General features: G+C 43.7%; 1 non-coding gene across 1 annotated transcript; it reads right to left on the bottom strand.

Annotated features, from left to right (window-relative positions):
• Positions 1-12,678: 12,678 nt before the first annotated feature.
• Positions 12,679-12,762, bottom strand: trnal-uaa (transfer RNA leucine (anticodon UAA)). The gene has a single exon. It is a non-coding gene; the product is annotated as a tRNA-Leu (tRNA).
• Between the last annotated feature and the right edge of the window lie 2,954 nt (positions 12,763-15,716).

Genomic DNA, 15,716 nt, shown 5'->3' with positions numbered 1-15,716 from the left:
ATCTGTGAAAGTTAAAAGGAACTTTGAAAAAATTAAAATGTTAAAACGGCAGGCTTTAGCAGTTTAGAACAAAGGACAATATAAGTTGAACTTGTGACTTCAGATACGGTGGTTGAAGAACCACAGAAAGTGAGACATAAAGGCTTTGCAACTGGAACATTTGAGATAACGGAAGGCAATTATCAAAGCCTACGTGTTAGACTTTGTTCTAGTTATGGAAAAGACATTTGAGATAACGGAAAGCACGATTTAAAGTAAATCCCAAAAAGGCACAAATCGGACAAGCTGTCGTACAGCACCTGGGACAAAAAATATCGCAAGGAACTCGGACTATGTCCAATGACAGGAAGGAGGACATTAGGATTATGCCCCGACTAAAACCAGCCTGAGGGCTGTGTAAGATATTGGGGTTCTTTAGCTATTGCAGGAAATTTGTGCCTAACCACAGCAATTGCAGAACCAATAGAATAGTGAAAGGAAAATCCGGTTGAAATGGAAATGGTAATACTCTAACTAAAACCTGGAATATCCAGGATGTGTTTTATCAACAGAATATAAACGTGATCATCACCGTGCTTTCGATTAGACAAGGACAAGCTGCAAGGCCGCCCCGAGGGGGCCCAGAAGCATTTTACCACACCAGAGGCTACGTAAATCAGCCTCTAGGGGGCGGCATCTAAGTGTCAGGAGCGTTTGTCTTGAAGCCATAAGATAAGTGTGTAAAAAATGTTACCTGAATATTGTAAACCAGGGGAATTAACCTTGGGAAACTGCGTGGTAGTTAAACCTGGAACAGAAGTAATGTTGTTTTTTGACAATGTCCAGCATGAAATGTGACCTGTGAGCATAAATTGAACAGCCAGAAAACATTAGCCACAAGACTAAAGCATTGTAAACATGATTGCTAGACACAATCCTGAGAATAGCTAGTGACACATCAGGAGCAAGGGAGTAACACAAGCAGCTGAGACACAAAGAAGCAAGACAGAGGAGATCTTTAGCAAATGACATATTAGCTGTACAGGGACATCTCGAGTAGATACACCAGATATACAGGCGATCCAGGCAGGTGTAGATAGTTTGAGGGGAACAACGGAGTTACTAATCAGGAAACAGACCAGGATTGGGATACAGTCTTCACAGTTAGGATACAAAACATCCAAAAAAATGCTACAGGGTGTATCCGTATTGGAAGGCCATGCACGAACAATTAACGAGCTAAATAAGCAGGTATTGAGAGAACAATGCTGAGGACAGGAAAAGAGACACATGTCATGCCTATGGGAGATGGATGATTGGTCAGGTGAGACACAATATGGATCAGATACAAACCGGGCGAGTTACAGATTCAATAAATAGCACCCAGTTGAAAGAAATGGCACAACACACTGTGCCATTAGATGCATGTACCCTGAAACATAGAAACGTAGAAACATAGAAAAAGGTTGCAGGAATAGACCATTCGCCCCTTCGAGCCTGCACCAACATTCAATAAGATCATGGCTGATCATTCACCTCAGTACCCCTTTCCTGCTTTCGCTCCACACCCGTTCATCCCATTACCTTAAGGGCCATATCCAAGTCCCTCTTGAATATATCTGATGAACTGGCTTCAACAACGTTCTGCGGAAGAGAATTCCACAGGTTAACAACTCTCTGAGTGAAGAAGTTTCTCCTCATCTCGGTCCTAAATGGATTATCCCTTGTCCTCAGACTGTGACCACTGGTTCTGGACTTCCCCAACATCGGGAACATTCTTCGTGCATCTAACCTGCCCAGTCCCATCAGAATGTTTCTGAGGTCCCCTCTCATTCTTCTAAGCTCCAGTGAATACCGGCCCAGTCGATCCTATCTCTCCTCATATGTCAGTCCTGCCATACCGGAAATCAGTCTGGTGAACCTTTGCTGCACTCCCTCAATAGCATGAACGTCCTTCCTCAGATTAGAACAAAACTGAACACAATATTCCAGGTGAGGCCTCACCATGGCCCAGTACAGCTGCTATATTCAAATCCCCAAGATATGGGGCCAACATGCTATTTACCTTCTTTCTGTCTGCTGCACCTGCATGCCAACCATCAATGACTGATGTACCATGACACCCGGATCTCGTTGCACCTCCTCTTTTCCTCATCTACCGCCATTCAAATAATATTCTGCCTCCCTGTTTCTGCCACCAAAGTGCATAACCTCACATTTATCCACATTACACTACATCTGCCATGCAATTGCCCACTCACCTAACCTGTCCAAATCACCCTGCAGCCTCTTAGCATCCTCCTCACATTTCACACCGCCATCCAGCATAATGTTATCTGCAAACTTGGAGATATTATACAAAATTCCTTCATCTAAATCATTGATGTATATTGTAAATTGCTGGCGTCCCAGCACTGAGCCCTGCAGCACCCAACTAGTCACTGCCTGCCATTATGAAAAGAACCCGTTTATTCCGACTCTCTGCTTCCTGTCTGCCAGCCAGTTCTCTATCCACGTCAATACATTACCCCCAATACCATGTGCTTTAATTTTGCACACCAACCTCTTGTGTGGGAACTTGTCAAAAGTATTTTGAAAGTCCCACTACACCATATCCACTGGTTCACCCTTGTCGACTCTACCAGTTACATCCTCACAAAATGCTAGAAGATATGTCAAGCTTGACTTTCCTTTCATAAATCCATGCTGACTTGGACCAATCCTGTCACTGATTTCCAAATGGGCTGCTATTTCATCTTTAAAAATTGATTACAACATTTCCCCCACCACTGATGTCAGGCTAACTGGTCGATAATTACCCGTTTTCTCTCTCCCTCCTTTTTCAAAATCTGGTGTTACATTCGCTACCCTCCAGTCCATACAAACTGATCTGGAATCGATGGACTGTTGGAAAATGATCACCAATGCATCCACTATTTCTAGGGCCGCTTCTTAAGTATTCTGGGATGCAGACCATCAGGCCCCGGGGATTTATCGGCCTTTAGTCCCATCAATTTCCCTAACACAATTTCCCACAAATAAGGATTTTCTTCAGTTCCTCCTTCTCACTAGCCCCTCGGTCATGTACTATGTCCAGAAGATTATGCGCACCTTGCTTCGTGAAGGCAGAACCAAAGTATTTGTTCAACTAGTCTACCATTTCTTTGTTCCCTATTCAGCTGAATCTGACTGCAAGGGACCTACGTTTGCCTTCACTACTCTTTTTATCTTCACATATTTAAAGAAGTGTTTATGTTTCCAGCAACCTTCCTCTCATACTCTATTTTCCCCCTCCTAATTAAACCCTTTGTCCTCCTCTGCTGAATTCTAAATTTCTCCCCGTCCTCGGGTTGATGCTTTTTCTGACCAATTTATATGCCTCTTCCTTGGATTTAACGCTATCCTTAATTTTCCTTGTTAGCCACGGTTGAGCCACCTTCCCCGTTTTATTTTTACTCCAGACAGGGATGTACAATTGTTGAAGTTCATCCATGTGATCTTTATATGTTTTCCATTGCCTATCTGCCGTCAACCCTTTATGTATCATTTCCCAGTCTATTCTAGCCAATTCATGTCTCATACCATCGAAGTTACCTTTCCTTAAGTTCAGGACCCCAGTCTCAGAATTAACCGTTTCACTCTCCACCTTAACAAAGAATTCTACCTTATTGTGGTTACTCTTCCCCAAGGGGCCTCGCACAACAAGATTGCTAATTAGTCCTTTCTCATTACACATCAAGCAGTCTAGGATGGCCAGCCCTCAAGATGGTCCCTCGACATATTGGTCGAGAAAACCATCCCTAATACACTCCAGCAAATCCTCCTCCACCGTATTGCTACCAGTTTGGTTAGCCCAATCTATATGTAGATTAAAGTCGCCCATGATAACTGATGTACCTTTATTGCACACATCCCTACTTTCTTGTCACTACGATTTTTTGGTGGTACACAACTCCCACTAGCGTTTTTGACCCTTTGATATTCCACAGATCCACCCACGTAGAATCCACGTGAATGTCCTTCCTGACTATTGTGTTAATTTCCTCTTCAACCAGCAATGCCACCCCACCTCCTTTTCCTTTGTGTCTATCCTTCCTGACTGGTGAATAACCCTGGATGTTGCGTTCCCAGCCTTCGTCACCCTGGAGCCATTTCTCCGTGATGCCAATTACATCGTATTCATTAATTGCTGCCTGTGCAGTTAATTTGTCCACCTTATTACGAATACTCCTCGCATTGAGGCACAGTGCCTTCAGGCTTGTTATCTTAACACACCTTGTCCCTTTATAATTTGGCTGCAATGTGGCCCTTTTTGATTTTTGCCTTGGGTTTCTATGCCCTCCACCCTTACTTTTTTACCCCAAAGGTTCCCATCCCGCTGCCATATCAGTTTAACCCCTCCCCAACAACACGAGCAAACTCTCCCTCGTGGACATTGGTTCTGCTGAGGTTTGCACAGGTCCCAGCTCCCCCAGAACGGTTCCAATGTCCAAAGAAATTGAATCCCTCCCTTCTGCAACACACATTATCTGAACTATCCTGCGCTTCCTACTCTGAAAAGTGGTAGCTATCCCTGAGATTGCTACCTTTGAGGTCCGATTTGGAAATTTAGCTCCCAGCTCCCTAAATTCAGCTTCTAATTCCTCAGACACAGGGAGTCAGACTCAAACACATGAAGAGCACTCTAAAGACAGAGAGTGAGAGGCACAGATACATTGCACAATCCCATTTCTTTGAATGTTACAAAGTTATCAACAAATGCAGATTCAACAGAATAGATTCGTGTATAACTGAGCAGGATGGGAGGAAATCGGTGTGAATTTAAAGATGTACCAGGAGTGGGGTTACGAACCCACGCAGGTATAAACCCAATCGGAATTTCAGTCCAATGCCTTCACAAATCGGCCATCCTGGTTTTGTCAATATTCGGATTTTGTCTCTGTGAGAATCTAGCTGCAGCTCCACTCTCACAGACACAGGTTTTCAATGAGCATTTTCGAATATTTATAGTAATATTGACACAGGGGCAACTCTCCTGTTCTTTTTCGAGTAATGCACTGGGAACTTTCACATCCACCCGAGGGTGCAGACGGAGCTTCAATTTAACATTTCATCCGAAAGTCAACAGCTTCAACAATACAAAATTCCCCAAATATTGCATTTGAGTGTCAGCCAAGATTATATGCTCAAGGCGCAGTAGTGGGACTTACACACACAACCTCCTTATTCAGTCGAGAATGCTGCCATTGATCCAAAGCCGATACCAAAGTTCACATCAGTATTATTTTCCCCAAGTCTTTTTATAAAGTATCAGGACATACAGAAGTAATATTCAACATTTTAAAAATGCTTCAACCTGGTTGGGGAATTGAACGCCGACCTCGCGCGTGACAGAGAGGGATATTAACTAAGACACGAATGAGGAGCTGACGGGTGTGGATTCTGTCAGTGCAGGAATCGAGCTGAGAACAGAAATGGACACCATGAGAAGCAGGCAGGCACATTGAGAGACAGAGATAAACCGACAAACAGGGAGAGACAGACAGCGAGATCGAGACAACGTGAGACAGAAAGTGTGAGACTGAGAAGGAGAGGCAGACTGAGTGAGAAAAAGACACAAACACACACACATACAGATATAAAGAGAGAGAGGAAAACAGTGAGAGAAAGACAGTGATAAAGACAGTAACAAGGAGAGAGACAGATGAAGAGTGAGCGACAGATAGAGAGATATACAGAGATATAAACAGAAAATGATGGAAATACTCAGCAGGTTAGAGACAGGTACTAACAGAGACAGGCAAATAGAGACAGACAGGTAGAGACATAGACAGACAGAGATGACGGGAATGAGAGAGACAGTCAGACAGAGAGACTGAGAGAATCCAACTGGAAATTTCCAAATGTACTAGGGGACTGTGGGTCTCGTGAGAATGAGGAACTGAAAGATATCCTTATTGGCGGGAAATTGTGTTGGGGAAATTGATGGGATTAAAGGCCGATAAATCCCCGGGTCCTGATAGTCTGCATCCCAGAGTACTTAAGGAAGTGGCCCTAGAAATAGTGGATGCATTGTTGATCATTTTCCAACAATCTATCGACTCTGGATCAGTTCCTATGGACTGGAGTGTAGCTAATGTGATGGCACTTTTTTAAAAAGGAGGGAGAGAGAAAGCGGGTAATTCTAGACCGGTTAGCCTGACATCAGTAGTGGGGAAAATGTTGGAATCAATCATTAAGGATGAAATAGCAGCCCATTTGGAAAGCAGTGACAGGATCGGACCGAGTCAGCATGGATTTATGAAAGTGAAATCACGCTTGACGAATAATCTGGAATTTTTTGAGGATGTAACGAGTAGAGTGGACAAGGGAGAACCAGTGGATGTGGTGTATTTGGACTTTCAGTAGGCTTTTGACAAGGTCCCGCACAAGAGATTGGTGCACAAAATCAAAGTGCATGGTATTGGGATTAATGGACTGATTTGACAGAGAACTGGTTGGAAGACAGGAAGCAGAGAATCGGGATAAACGGGTCCTTTTCAGACTGGCAGTAAGTGACTAGTGGGGTGCCGCAGGGCTCAGAGCTGGGACTCAAGCTCTTTACAATATACATGAACAATTTAGTTGAAGGAATAGAGTGTAATATCTCCAAGTTTGCGGATGACACTAAACTGGGTGGCGGTACGAGCTGTGAGGAGGACGCTAAGAGGCTGCAGGGTGAATTGGACAGATTAGGTGAGTGGGCAAATACATGGCAGATGCAGTATAATGTGGATAAATGTGAGGTTATCCATTTTGGGGGCAAAAACACGAAGGCAGAATATTATCTGAATGGCGGAAGACTAGAAAAACTTGAGGTGCAATGAGACCTTGGTGTTATGGTTCATCAGTCACTGAAAGTGGGCATGCAGGTACAGCAGGCAGTAAAGAAGGCAAATGGTATGTTGGCCTTCATAGCTAGGGGATTTGAATATAGGAGCCAGGAGATCTTACTGCAGTTGTACAAGGCCTTAGTGAGGACACACCTGGAATATTGTGTTCAGTTTTGCTCTCCTAGTCTGAGGAAGGACGTTCTTGCTGTTGAGGGAGTGTAGCGAATGTTCACCAGACTGATTCCAGGGATGGCAGGACTGTCATATGAGGAGAGATTGGATCAACTCGGCCTTTAATCACTGGCGTTTAGAATGATGAGAGGGGATCTCATAGAATCATAGAAGATTCTGACGGGACTGCACAGGTTAGATTCGGGAAGAATGTTCTCGATGTTGGGGAAGCCAGAACCAGGTGACATCGTCTTAGGATAAGGGGTAGGCCATTTAGCAGTGAGATGAGTAGAAACTTCTTCACTCAGAGAGTTGTTGACCTGTGAAATTCCCTGCCACAGAGAGTTGTTGAAGCCAGTTCATTGCATATATTCAAGAGGGAGTTAGATATGGTCCTTACGGTTAAGTGGATGAAGTGGTCTGGAGAGAAAAACAGGAAAGGGTAACTGAAGGAATGATCAGCCATGATCATATTCAATGGCGGTGCAGGCTCGAAGGGTCTAATGACCTACTCCTGCAGTTATTTTCTATGTTTCTATGTTTCAAAAACAGAAAATGATGGAAATACTCATCAGATTAGAGACAGGGACAAAATGAGACAGGCAAAGTCACGGACAGGGATGATGGGAAAGAGAGAGACAGTCAGACAGAGAGTCTGAGAGAATCGCAATGGAACAGAACTGGACACCGTGAGAAAGAGACAGATTGAGAGACAGAGTCAAACAGAGAACCAGGCACAGACAGAGTGAGTCAGAGAGAGGCAGACTGAGGGAGACAAAGGCTCAAGCACACAAACACATACGCAGCTCTCTAAAGAGAGAAAGGCAGAGACTGACATACACAGCTACATTTCACAATTTCATTTCATGATCGGCTCAGAGTGTCACAGAGTTACAGATTCAACAGATGAAAATCCGGTATCACTGGGCAGGATAGGAAAAATCTCTGTTAAATTAAAGAGATTCTAGAATTGGGGTTCGAATCCACGTGGGATAAACCCATTGAATTTTAAGGCCAACGCCTTAACCACTCGCCCATCCTGGTCTTTGTAGCGTTTGGATTCTGTCTCTGTGAGAATGTGGCCTTCAGCTCCACCCCCACAACAACACACACACATACACATCGGGTTTCAGTGAGCATTTACGAAAAATTTTAGTAATATTGACACGGGCGCAACTCTCCTATTCTTTTTCGTGTAATGCTCTGGGAACTTTCACATACACCCGAGATTGCAGACGGAGCTTCAATTTAACATTTCAGCCGATGGTCAACAGCTTCAACAATACAAAATTCCCCAAATACTGCATTTGAGTGTCAGCCAAGATTATATGCTCAATCTCAGGATTATATGCACAACCTCCTTATTCAGTCGAGGATGCTGCCACTGAACCAAAGCCGATACCAAAGTTCACATCGGTATTATTTTCCCCAAGTCTTTTTATAAAGTTTCAGGACATATAGAAGTAATATTCAACATTTTAAAAATGCTTCAACCTGGTCGGGGAATTGAACGCCTACCTCGCGCGTGACAGAGAGGGATATTAACTAAGACACGAATGAGGAGCTGACGGGTGTGGATTCTGTCAGTGCAGGAATCGAGCTGAGAACAGAAATGGACACCATGAGAAGCAGGCAGGCACATTGAGAGACAGAGACAAACCGACAAACAGGGAGAGACAGACAGCGAGATCGAGACAACGTGAGACAGAAAGTGTGAGACTGAGAAGGAGAGGCAGACTGAGTGAGAAAAAGACACACACACACACACATACAGATATAAAGAGAGAGAGGGAAACACTGAGAGAAAGACAGTGATAAAGACAGTAACAAGGAGAGAGACAGATGCAGAGTGAGCGACAGATAGAGATATATACAGAGATATAAACAGAAAATGATGGAAATACTCAGCAGGTTAGAGACAGGAACTAACAGAGACTGGCAAATAGAGACAGACAGGTCGAGACATAGACAGACAGAGATGATGGGAATGAGAGAGACAGTCAGACAGAGAGTCTGAGAGAATCCCATTGGAACAGAACTGAACACCGTGAGAAAGAGACAGATTGAGAGACAGAGACAAACAGAGAACTAGGCACAGACAGAGTGAGTCAGAGAGAGGCAGACTGAGGGAGACAAAGGCTCAAACACATACACAGCTCTCTAAAGAGAGAAAGGCAGAGACTGAGATGCACAGATACATTTCACAATCGGCTCAGAGTGTCACAGAGTTACAGATTCAACCGATGAAAATCCGGTATCACTGGGCAGGATGGGAAAAATCTCTGTTAAATTAAAGAGATTCTTGGATTGGGGTTCGAATCCACGTGGGAAAAACGCATTGAATTTTAAAGCCTACGCCTTAACCAGTCGCCCATCCTGGTCTTTGTAGCGTTTGGATTCTGTCTCTGTGAGAATCTGGGCTTCAGCTCCACCCCCACAGCAACACACACACATACACATCGGGTTTCAGTGAACATTTACGAAAATTTTTAGTAATATTGACACGGGGGCAACTCTCCTATTCTTTTTCGTGTAATGCTCTGGGAACTTTCACATCCACCCGAGATTGCAGACGGAGCTTCAATTTAACATTTAAGCCGATGGTCAACAGCTTCAACAATACAAAATTCCCCAAGTACTGCATTTGAGTGTCATCCAAGATTATCTGCTCAAGTCTGAGGAGTGGGACTTACACACACAACATCCCGATTCAGTCAAGAATGGAGCCAATGAACCAAGGCCGATACCAAAGATCACAACCGTATTATTTTCCCCAAGTTTTTAAAAAATTTCCAGGACATACCAAATTCATGGTGATGATTTCTACAGACAGTTGCACATATACAGAGACATACATATAGATAGGCATAAACAGACACGCGCACACATAATAGCCAAAAATATACATGCATCAACAAAAAAACATAGAAACATAGAAATTAGTTGCAGTAGCAGGCCATTCGGCCCTTCGAGCCTGCACCACCATTCTTTAAGATCATGGCTGATCATTAAACCTCAGTACCCGTGTCCTGCTTTCTCTCCATACCCCTTGAACCCTTGAGCCGTAAGGACCATATCTAACTCCCTCTCGAACATATCTAACTAACTGGCCTCAACAACTTTCTGCTGTAGAGAATTCCACAGGTTAACGACTCTCTGAGTGAAGACGATTCTCCTCATCTCGGTCCTAAATGGCTTACCTCTTATTCTCAGACTGTGACCCCTAGTTCTCGAACTCCCCAGTAACGGAAACATTCGTCCTGCCTCTCACTTGTCAAATTTCGTCAGAATTTTATTTGTTTCTATGAGATCCCCTCTCATTCTTCTAAACTCCAGTGGATACCAGCCCAGTTGATCCAGTCTCTGCTCATATGTCAGTCCTGCCATCCCGGGAATCATGCTGGTGAACCTTCGCTGTACTCCCTCAATAGAAAGGACGTCCTTCCTCAGATTTGGAGACCAAAACTGAACACAATATTCCAGGAGTGGCCTCACCAAGGCCCTGTACAACTGTAGTAAAACCTCCCTGCTCCTATACTCAAATCCCCTAGCTATGAAGGCGAACATGGCATTTGCCTTCTTCACCGCCTGCTGCACTTGCACACCAACTTTCAATTACTGATGTACAATGACACCCAGATCAAGATATATACAGATTGCCTTAGACAAATAGATGGATAGACAGGCAGGGTCACTGTCGCTACTTTGTCTGGCTTTTGCGTTTTTCAGTCGAGGATACTGCCACTGAACCAAAGCCGATACCAAAGTTCATAACTGTATTATTTTCCCCAAGTCTTTTTAACAAGTTCCAGGACATACCAAATTCATGGTGATGATTTCCACAGACAGTTGCACATACACAGATACACATATACAGAAAGACAGGCACAGAGACACACACAGACATAAATAACCAAAAATATACATGCACCAACGGACATGCACAGATGCCTTAGACATCTCGAGGGATAGACAGGCTGAATCACTGTCGCTACTTTGGCTGATGTTTGCGTTTTTCGATCCGTATGTATCGTGAATATTGCAGATTATAAAAATGAGAAATAGATGTCAGTGTTGAAAGATGTGGGACGTTATTCCACCTATCTCAGGATTAGTTTTGCAAAAACCTGGTTAAATTGTAAAATCGAATGAAAATTGCAGTCGGCAGGATTCGAACCTGAGCGCAGAAAACCCAAAGGATTTAAAGTCCATCGCATTAACCACTCGGCCACAACTACTGCGTCTCAGGCACTTTAAATGTTGCTCAGAAAAAACTCAGTCATCCATCTCTGTGCAGCAGACAGCCACAGAATCCTGAAAAAGTCTGTTTGCAAAAAATCTGGGAGAGGCAATCTCCTCTTGCTGTATTTTAATGTTCTATATTGTTCTGGAACTTTTTAATATAAATCTATACCAAGAAACAGAAGTAAAATTAGACATTTTGAAAAAACTGCTTTTTCATCGGGGAATTGAACCCGGTTCTCCTGCTTAACAGGGGAGCAAAATCACGACTTTCCGGACGAAGGTACGGGCTGTGTCAGAGCAGTAATCGAGCTGCGAACAGAAGTCGACAGACACATTGAGAGACAGAGACAAACCGACAATCAGGGAGAGACAGAAAGGGTGAGACTGAAAAGTCAGGCAGACTCTGAGAAAAAGACTCAAACACCTACATATACAGAGATGTGTGTGTGTGATCAATAAAGAGAGAGAGGGAAACAGTGAAAGAAAGACAGTGATAAAGACAGTGAAAAGGAGAGAGACGGATAGAGAGAGAGCGACAGATCGAGAGAGAGACAAAGATATAAACAGAAAATGATGGAAATACTCAGCAGGTTAGAGACAGAAACTACCAGCGACAGTCAAAGAGAGACAGATAGGCAGAAACATAGACAGAAAGACATGATGGGAAAGAGTGAGACAGTCAGACAGAGAGAATGAGAGAATCCTATTCGAACAGAACTGGACACCGTGAGAAAGTGACAGACACATTGAGAACCAGAGACAAACAGGGAAACGGGGACGGACAGACAGCGAGATAGAGACAAAGAGAGACATACAGTTTGAGACTGAAAGGGAGGATCAGACTGAATGAGAAAAAGACTCAAATACATGTATTTGCGTGTTCCAGAAAGAGAGGGATGTAAGTAGTGATGGAATGACAGAGAAAAGGACAGGGACAAAGAGAGAGTCAAAGAGGGCGACAGATAGAGAGAAAGACAGATAGAGAGAGAGACATAGAGACAAAAACAGAACATAATGGAAATACTTATCTGGTTAGAGACAGGGATTAACAGAGACAGGCAAAGACATGGACAGACAGAGATAATGGGGCAGAGATAGGCAGTCAGACTGAGAGTCTGAGAGAATCCCATTGCAACAGAACTAGACACCGTGAGAAAGAGACAGATTGAGAGACAGAGACAAACAGAGAAACAGTGACAGAGAGAGTGTGTCAGAGAGAGGCTACACTCAAACACATTCACAGCTCTCTAAAGAGAGAGAGCGGCAGAGACCGAGCAACACAGATACATTTCACAATTTCATTTCATTGTCGGCTCAGAATGTCACATCGTTGCAGAAAATTGGAGATTCAGCAGATGAAAATCGGGTATCACTCGGCAGGATGGGAAAAATCTCTATTTAATTAAGGAATCATCAGGAGTGGGGTTTGAACCCACGCGAGTATAGAACGCATTAGATCTTAAATCTAACGCCTTTACAACTCGGCCATCCTGGTCCTGATCCTGTCAGTGGTTGGACTCTGCCTCTGTGAGAATCTGGGCTTCAGCTCCACTCCCACAGTGACACACAGACAATTGGATTTCAGGGTATATTTACGAACATTTTTCGTAATATTGACACGGGCGCAACTCTCCTATTCTTTTTCGACTAAGGCTCTGGGAACTTTCACATCCACCCGAGGTTGCAGATGGAGTTTCAATTTAAAATTTCAGCCGATGGTCAACAGCTTCAACAATGCAAAATTCCCCAAATACTGCATTTGAGTGTCATCCAAGATGATGTGTTCAAGTCTCAGGAGTGAGACTTACACACACAACCTCCTGATTCAGTCGAGAACGGAGCCACTGAACCAAAACCGATACCAAAGATCACAACCGTATTATTTTCCCCAAGTGTTTTGAAAAGTTCCAGGACATAGCAAATTCATGGTGATGATTTCCACAGACAGTTGCATATACACAGAGACATACATACAGATAGAAATACACAGACACGCGCACACACAATAACCAAAAATATACACGCATCAACATAGAAATTAGTTGCAGGAATATGCCATTCGGCCCTTCGAGCCTGCACCACCATTCAATAAGATCATGGCTCTTCATTCAACCTCAGTACCCCTTTCCTGCTTTCTCTCCATACCCCTTGATCTCTTTATCCATAAGGGCCATATCTAACTCCCATTTGAATATATCTAATGAACTGGCCTCAACGACTTTCTGCGGTAAAAAATTTCACAGGTTAACCACTCTCTGAGTGAAGAAGTTTCTCCTCATCTCGGTCATAAATGGCTTACCCCTTATTTTTAGACTGTAATTCTTGGTCTCAAACTCCCCAGCAATGAGAACATTCTTCCAGCCTCCAATCTCGTCAGAATTTTATATGTTTCTGTGAGATCCCCTCTCATTCTTCTAAACTCCAGTGGATACCAGCCCAGTTGATCCAGTCTCTCCTCATTTGTCAATCCTGCCATCCCGGGAATCATGCTGGTGAACCTTCGCTGTACTCCCTCAATAGCAAGGACGTCCTTCCTCAGATTCGGGGACCAAACCTGAACACAATATTCCAGGTGTGACCTCACCAAGGCCCTGTATAACTGCAGTAATATCTTCCTGCTCCCATACTCAAATCCCCTAGCTATGAAGGCGAACATGCCATTTGTTTTCTTCACCGCCTGCTGCACCTACATGCCAACTTTCAATGACTGATGTACCATGACACCCAGATCAAGATATACACAGGTTGCCTTAGACAAATAGATGGATAGACAGGCAGGGTCACTGAGGCTACTTTGGCTGGTTTTGCGTTTTTCTATCCGTATGTATCGTGAATACTGCAGATTAATGAAAGAAAGAAAACAGCGGCTGCATCGAAAGATGTGGGACGTTCCTCCACCTATCTCAGAATCAGTTTTGCAGTAACGCGGTTAAATTGTGAAACAGAATGAAATATGCTGAGAAACATAGTCAGCAGGATTCAAAACTGCGCAGAGCAACCCCGACTACTAGCTCGCTTCATCATTAAATGTTACTCAGATAAAACTCAGTCATCCATCTCTGTGCAGCAGAAGGCCACAGAATCGGAAAACGTCTCCGTTTGCTAAAAATCTGGAAGAGGCAATCTCCTCTTCCTGTATTTGTACTGTTCGATATTGCTATGGAACTTTTTAATATGAATCAACACCAAGAAACAAGTAAAATTCTGCATTTTGTAAATGCTGCCACATCGTCGGGAAGTAGAACCACGGTCTCCGGCGGAACAGGCGGGGATACTCACCACTATACGAACGAGCATGAGTTCTATCAGAGCAGGAAGCGAGCTGTGAATGGAACTGGACACTATGAGAAGACGACAGACACATTGAAAGAGAGAGACAAACTGACAAACAGGGAGAGACAGACAGCGAGATAGAGACAATGAGAGACAGAAAATGTGAGACTGAGAAGGAGAGGCAGACTGAGTGAGAAAAAGACTCAAACACACACATATACAGAGATGTGTGTGTGTGATCTATAAAGAGAGAGGGAAAGAGTGAGAGAAAGAGAGTAATAAAGACAGTGACAAGGAGAGAGAGCGACAGATAGAGAATGTCAAAAATAGAAACACAAATGATGGAAATATTCAGCAGGTTAGAGATAGGAACTATCAGAGGCAGGCAAAGACATGGACAGACAGAAATGATGGCAAAGAGAGAGCCAGTCTGACAAAGAGTCTAAGAGAATCCCATTGGAACAGAACTGGACACCGTGAGAAAGAGACAGAGACACAGGAACAGACAGAGTGAGTCAGACTGAGAGTGAAAAACACACAAACACAAACACACCTCTCTTTGGAACAGACAGAGTGAGTCAGACTGAGAGTGGCAAACACACAAACACAAACATATCTCTCGAAAGAAAGAGAGAAGCAGAGACCGAGCGACACCGATACATTTCACAATTTCATTTCATTATCGGCTCAGAGTGTCACAGAGTTGCACATTCAACAGATGAAAATCGGGTATCACTGATGAGAATGGGAGGAAATCTGTGTTAAATTAAAGAAGTACCAGGAGTCAGGGGCGAGAACACGCGGGAAACATCCCATTGAATTTTAAGGCCAACGCCCAAACCACTCGGCCATTCTGTTCCTGTCAGAATATGGATTCTGTCTCTGTGAGAAACTGGGCTTCAACCCCACCCCCACAGAAACACATATATGTCGGCTTTCAGTGAGCATTTACGAACATTTTTAGTAATATTGACACGGGGAAAACTCTCCTATTCTTTTTCGAGTAAGGCTCTGGGACCTTTCACATCCACCTGATAGTGCAGACTCAGCTTCAATTTAACATTTCATCCGAAAGTCAAAAGCATCAACAATGCAAAATTCCCCAAGCGCTGCACTTGAGTGTTAGCCAACATTATATGCTCAAGTCTCAGGAGTGCGACTTGAACACACAAACTC

Source organism: Pristiophorus japonicus, chromosome 23 (genome assembly GCF_044704955.1).
Source record: "Pristiophorus japonicus isolate sPriJap1 chromosome 23, sPriJap1.hap1, whole genome shotgun sequence".
Classification (NCBI taxonomy): domain Eukaryota; kingdom Metazoa; phylum Chordata; class Chondrichthyes; family Pristiophoridae; genus Pristiophorus; species Pristiophorus japonicus.
The sequence above is the reverse complement of the archived record's forward strand: the minus strand, read 5'-3'. Positions and strand labels throughout refer to the sequence as shown.